The sequence below is a fragment of the Macaca nemestrina genome, chromosome 1, assembly GCF_043159975.1.
Source record: "Macaca nemestrina isolate mMacNem1 chromosome 1, mMacNem.hap1, whole genome shotgun sequence".
Classification (NCBI taxonomy): domain Eukaryota; kingdom Metazoa; phylum Chordata; class Mammalia; order Primates; family Cercopithecidae; genus Macaca; species Macaca nemestrina.
In genome coordinates this window covers 136223197-136229196 of record NC_092125.1, presented here as the reverse complement: position 1 = coordinate 136229196, position 6000 = coordinate 136223197, and the positions used below count along the sequence as shown (strand labels likewise).

At 38.0% G+C, this 6000-nt stretch overlaps 1 long non-coding RNA gene across 1 annotated transcript in view; it reads left to right on the top strand.

Annotated features, from left to right (window-relative positions):
- Positions 1-1302: 1302 nt before the first annotated feature.
- The window catches only part of LOC112427362 (uncharacterized), a 137001-nt gene continuing 132303 nt past the window's right edge, over positions 1303-6000 (top strand). The window contains exon 1 of the long non-coding RNA XR_003018888.2: positions 1303-1570. This is a non-coding gene — a long non-coding RNA (uncharacterized lncRNA). The remainder of the gene's footprint in view (positions 1571-6000) is intronic.

Below are 6000 nucleotides of genomic sequence, written 5' to 3'. Positions count from 1 at the left end.
CCACAAAAGCTTGTATACAAAAGTTCATAGTGGGACTGTTCATAATAGCCATAATAGCAAAAACATGGAAAAAACCCAAATGTCTGTCAATGGACAAAATGTGATTTATACATACAATGGGTTCTTATTCAGCCGTAAACAGAAATGAAGTACTGATACATGCCATGGCATGCATGAACCCTGGAAAATATTACACTAAGTGAAAAAAGCCAAACACAAATGGTGTATAATGTATGGTTCTATTTTTGTGAAATGTCCAACATGAACAACTCTATAGAGATACGTAGATTAACGATTTCCTAGAGTTGGGGTGACGGAGGAGGGGAGGAGAGGGGAAGAGAAGAAAATGGTGACAATGAGCACGAAGGTTTTTTAGAGAGGAGGTGATAAAAAATGTTCTAAAATTGATTGTGGCAGTGGTTGTACAATTTTGTGAATATACTAAAAACCATTACCTTGTACTCTTTAGGTGAATTTTATTGTATTAGAATTATATCTCAGTTAAGCTGTTATTAAAAAAAACTAAAAATAAGCAAAAAAGTAAAAATAAAAACCTACCGTGTTCTGTAAAAAGTCTTTTCCTTATTTCAATGGTTGCTACAAAGTCTTTATTCAGTACTGAAAATTATTCATATGTGTGCAGTTAGCCTCACCAAACCATTCTTGGTTTAAAGATTTTATGTCTGATTCAAACCTGCATTCTTGTTTTATGAGTTTAATTATTATGAATAATCTTCTCTCAGACTTCCCCCCCCTTCCCAGGACAAAATGCCTTGGAGGGAATGTAAATATTTTAAGTGTTGTTACAATATTTATATGAGCAGAAACAAAGATTCGAGGGTGGTACTTTTCCCTAATGAATGCCAGCACTGGCTTTGGGATCAGATCTATTAAGATTCAAATCCCACTTACTCATTGTGAAATCTTGTACAAGTTCTCTTTGAATGTGAGTTTCCTTCGCTGTAAAATGAGGATAGCAGTACCTTCTTCGTAAAACTGTCGTTTTGTGTATTAAATGAAATAACATATTTTAAGTACTTTGCAAATTTGCTTAAACATGATAGGTGTTATATAGAAATTAATAATAATAATTTTGAAGAAAATAATTCAATTTATTTAAAGATAATCCTTATTTAGCTAAAGTGCATGAACAGAAAACAGAGTTAACAGATTCCTCAAACCATTTCAATGTTAATTGGGGAATTTTTGCATTGGTCTTTAGAAGTATGAATATTTATAGAGTTCCTTATTAAGAATCATTTTTTTTTTTCCTTCAAAAGAAAAGCTAGATACAAACAAGTAGGGAACCATTGTAGCTTTTGGGGAATGGGCAAAATTATTATCTTGAGGCATTATTTTCAAAATAATGGATTTTACTTGTCGTAGGACACTTTTTTCTGCCTTTTCATCACAATTGCAATCAGCACACTACCTGCTTTCAGCAGCAACAGAAACAGCTGGATCACCCATTTTGATGAGGGATTACTCTTCAGTATTTATAGTAACACCCATTTCACCAAGTGGGGCCGAAAAGAAGGAAAAAACAAACAACTGACTTTTCTTATAACAGGTAACTGTTTTCTTTTGTACTAAATTTTCTTTCCTATTGCTTTCACTAGCTTCAGATTCTGAAGCTCATTTCGCCACTCAGGGGACACTTAAAAGCAGCCAAACCAACGCAGCCAATAGAAATTTAATTTTAAAAATATAAGGCTTTGCTTTGAAAATCCTGTAGAAACATTAAGCAAAAGATTAAGGAATAAAAACAAGTCCAAGAGCATGCCAAAGGTCTTGAAATCTGAACAGGGACTACATTCTAAGTCAGACATGAGTAAATACGTGTCTTTTCTCACTGATATTAATGAAATGGTTAATTCTGTTGTCATGGCAACAAAGAACAGCTGTGATAAAAAGCTAAAGGTCTACACATAATGCCCAATACAAGGTCTCTAATTCTAAAGCTGATTTTCTTAGCTACAATAGAAGTGATGTGTTTTCAATATCATTCTAAGCTTTCACATCAAATCCTTCTAGTTAATCCAATAAATAGACCAGTGGCATAAAAAGGAATATATGTTTGCACATTATAAACCTTATAAAAGAAGTTTACCTATGTCCAATGTTAAGAGGGGATCTGAAAAGTAAATATATGCTCCTTCAAAATAAAAACCTACTCTGAGTGAAACCCTAAAAAATAGAATATGTTTGAATAAGATATCAAGGTAATTATCAAATGCATTATTTTCTAGCTAGTAAGTAGAAATGTTTTATATTTGGGATAACAACATCACTGCTACTATCAACAGCAACACAACAGCAAAAATAATTCAATTTTAAAAACTCACTAGAACATAGTATTGTAAGTGGCAGAGTTTGTTCTACAGGCCTATTAATGTTGTTTATAGGTCCACTGCAATTTGCCAAATGTATTATACCAGTAATCCAACCCAGGTTGTAGATGAATTTCAGGTTCTGATAAAGACTCATGTAATATTTCAGCTTCATTGATAAACCTCTTCCTTACCTTCTTTTTGGCCCTGCAAGGTGACCTAGATTTATTTGTCTTCCTCATCTCCCTTCTGCATAGGTCTCTATGAGAACTGTCCTCTTTACTCTATTCTATATTCTTAGCTCAGGTACTCACGGTTTCTCTCCCAGATTACTGTGATCAAACAGGCCTCCGATCCATTCTCCAGCCAAATGTCAAAGTAATCTTTCTAAAACGTAAGTGAAATCATGTCCTTTCTCTTAAAATCTTTTAGATTTCCTCCCTTTCCTGTCTGTGAAAAATCCAAAGTTCTTAGTATGGCTTAGAAGAGGCTTCACGTGAACCTTAGCAACTTCACCCTCATCTCCTCTGATGCCCCACTTGCTCTCTAGTCAAAAAGACCTTCTGAAGTTTTCTGAATGGGCATTATGTTTACAATTTCTGTATCGTTTTATAGCTGTCTGTCCTTTACTTTGAATGTCTCTTTTTGCTTTTCCATGTAATGATTTCCAATTTGTAGTTGTAAATTTAACTCACATTTTCAAGGGTGAGCAATATATTGCTTTATATATAATAGTTTTTAAAAAGGTCAAAATTAAAATATTCCACAAAGAAATTGTAGCACAGTCATAATATCAAGTCATTATATACCACTCTAGAGATACACATGTAGTGATATAAAAACTATTTGTTGCTCTCTTTTAAGGTTATTATTGGGTTAAAATCAGTATATTCAAGGTGATTCAATTTTTAAAAAATTAACTTTATTGATGTGTAGTTTACATACTATAAAATACTGACATTTAAAAAGTACAGTTTGATGGTTTTTTAAAAAGTGTATACTACCATGTAACCACAATCACAATCAATATATAGAATATTTTCATTACTCAAAGGTTCTGCTATTCCCTTCTGCTATTCCCTCATGTTCATCCTTGGCCCCAGGCAACCACTGATTTGACTTCTGTCACTATAGGTTGGGTTTTTTTTTCCTGGAGTTTCATATGAATGGAACCATAAAGCATGTTTTTTTTGTGTGTCTGAATTTTTTCTTTTAGCATAATGACTTTTAGATTCACCCATGTTGTCCTGTGTACCAGTAGTCCCTTTACTTTTATTGGTGAGTAGCATTCGATTTGGACATTCAGTAATTTATTCACATGTTGATGGATGCTTGGGTCACTTCCAGTTTTGGCCTATCATGAATAAAGCTTCTGTAAACATTCAAGTACAAGTCTTTGCATAGACATTTGTTTTCATTTCTCCTGGATAAATATGTAAGAGTGGAATTGCTCAGTTGATTGGTGTCTTAGTCCATTTGGGCTGCTAAAACAAAAATACTATAAACTGGATAGCTTAAAAAACAAACATTTATTTCTTACAGTCCTGGAAGCTGGGAAGTCGAGATCAAGACACCAATAGATTTGGTATCTGGTGAGAGCTCTCTTTTTAGTTTGTAGATGGCCATCTTCTTGCTGTGGCAAGGGACAAGGGGGTCTCTCTGGGGTCTCTTTTGTCAGAGCATAAATTGCATTCATGAAGGCTGATATGGTTTTGCTGTGTACCCATCCAAATTTCATCTTGAATTGTAGTTCCCATAATCCCCATGTGTTGTGGGAGGGACCTGATGTGAGGTAATTGAATCATGGGGTGGTTACCTCCATGCTGTTCTCATGATAGTGAGTCACTTGTCATGAGATCTGATGGTTTTATAAGGGACTTTTCCCTTTTGCTCAGCACTTCTCCTTGTTGCTGCCTTGTGAAGAAGGGCACGTTTGCTCCCCCTTCTGCCATGATTGTAAGTTTCCTGAGGCCCCCCTAGCCCTTTGCAACTGTGGATCAATTAAACCTCTTTCCTTTTAAATTACTCTGTCTCAGGTGTTTTCTCATAGCAGCATGAGAATAAACTAATACAGTAAATTGGTACTGGGGTGTGGAGTGCTGCTGTAAACATACCCCAAAATCTGGAAACGACCTTGGAACTGGGTAATGGGCAGAGGTTGGAACAGTTTGGAGGGCTCAGAAGATGGGAAGATGTGGGAAAGTTTGGAACTTCCTAGACACTTGTTGAGTAGCTTTGACCAAAATTGTAATAGTGATATGGACAACAAAGTCCAGGCTGAGGTACTCTCGGATGGAGATGAGGAACTTGTTGGGAAGAGGAGTAAAGGTCACTCTTGCCAGGCAAAAAGACTGGCAGCATTTTGCCCCTGCCCTACAGGTTTGTGGAACTTTGAACTTGAGAGAGATAATTTAGGGTATCTAGTGGAAGAAATTTCTAAGTGGCAAAGCATTCAAAAGCATGCAGAATATAAAAAATTAGAAAACTTGCAGTCTGGTGATGCAGTAGGAAAGAAAAACCCATTTTCTGGAGAGAAATTCAAGCCAGCAGCAGAAATTTGCATAAGTATCAGGTAGCCAAATTGTAATCACCAAGACAATGGGGAAAATTCAGAGGCATGTCACAGGTCTTCATGGCAGCCCCTCCCATCACAGACCTGGAAGCCTAGGAGGAAAAAATGGCTTCATGGGCCAGGTCCAAGGCCCCCGTGCTGTGTGCAGCCTTAGGACTTGGTGCCCTGCATCCCAGCTGTTCCAGCCATGGCTAAGAGGGGCCAAAGTATGGCTCAGGCCATGGTTTCAGAGGATGCAAGCCCCAGACCTTGACAGCCTCCACGTGGTGTTGAACTTGCATGCACCAAAGTCAAGAATTGCGGTTTGGGAAGCTCTGCCTAGATTTCAGAGGATGCATGGAAACACCTGGATGTCCAGGCAGAAGTTTTCTGTGATGGTGGAGCCCTCAAGGAGAACGTTTGCTAGGGCAGGGTGGAAGGGAAATGTGGGATAGGAGCCCCTACACAGAATCCCCAATGGGGCACTGCCTAGTGGAGCTGTGAGATGAGGGTCACTTTCTTCCAGAGCCCAGAATGGTAGATCCACTGACAGCTTGCACTGTGCACTTAGAAAAGCTGCATATACTCAATGCCAGCCCATGAAGTCAGCTGGGAGGGGGATGTACCCTGCAAGGCCACAGGGGCAGAGCTGCCCAAGGCCATGGGAACCCACCTTTTGCATCAGTGTAAGCTGGATGTGAGACATGGAGTCAAAGGAGATCATTTCAGAGCTTTAAGATTTGACTGCCTCACTGGATTTTGGACTTACGTGAGTACTGCAGCCCCTTTGTTTTGGCCAATTTCTCCCATTTGTAATGGGTGTATTTACCCATTGTATCTAGGAAGTAACTAACTTGCTTTTGATTTTACAGGCTCATAGTTGGAAGGGACTTGCCTTGTCTCAGATAAGACTTAGACTTTTGGGTTAATTCTGGAAAGAGTTAAGCCTTTGGGGGACTGTTGGAAAGGCATACTCGTGTTTTGAAATATGACGACATGAGATTGGAGAGGTGCCAGGAAAGGAGTAATATGGTTTGGCTGTGTCCCCACCCAAATCTCATCTTGAATTGTAGTTCCCATAATCCCTATGTGTCATGGGAGGGACCTGATGGGAGGAAA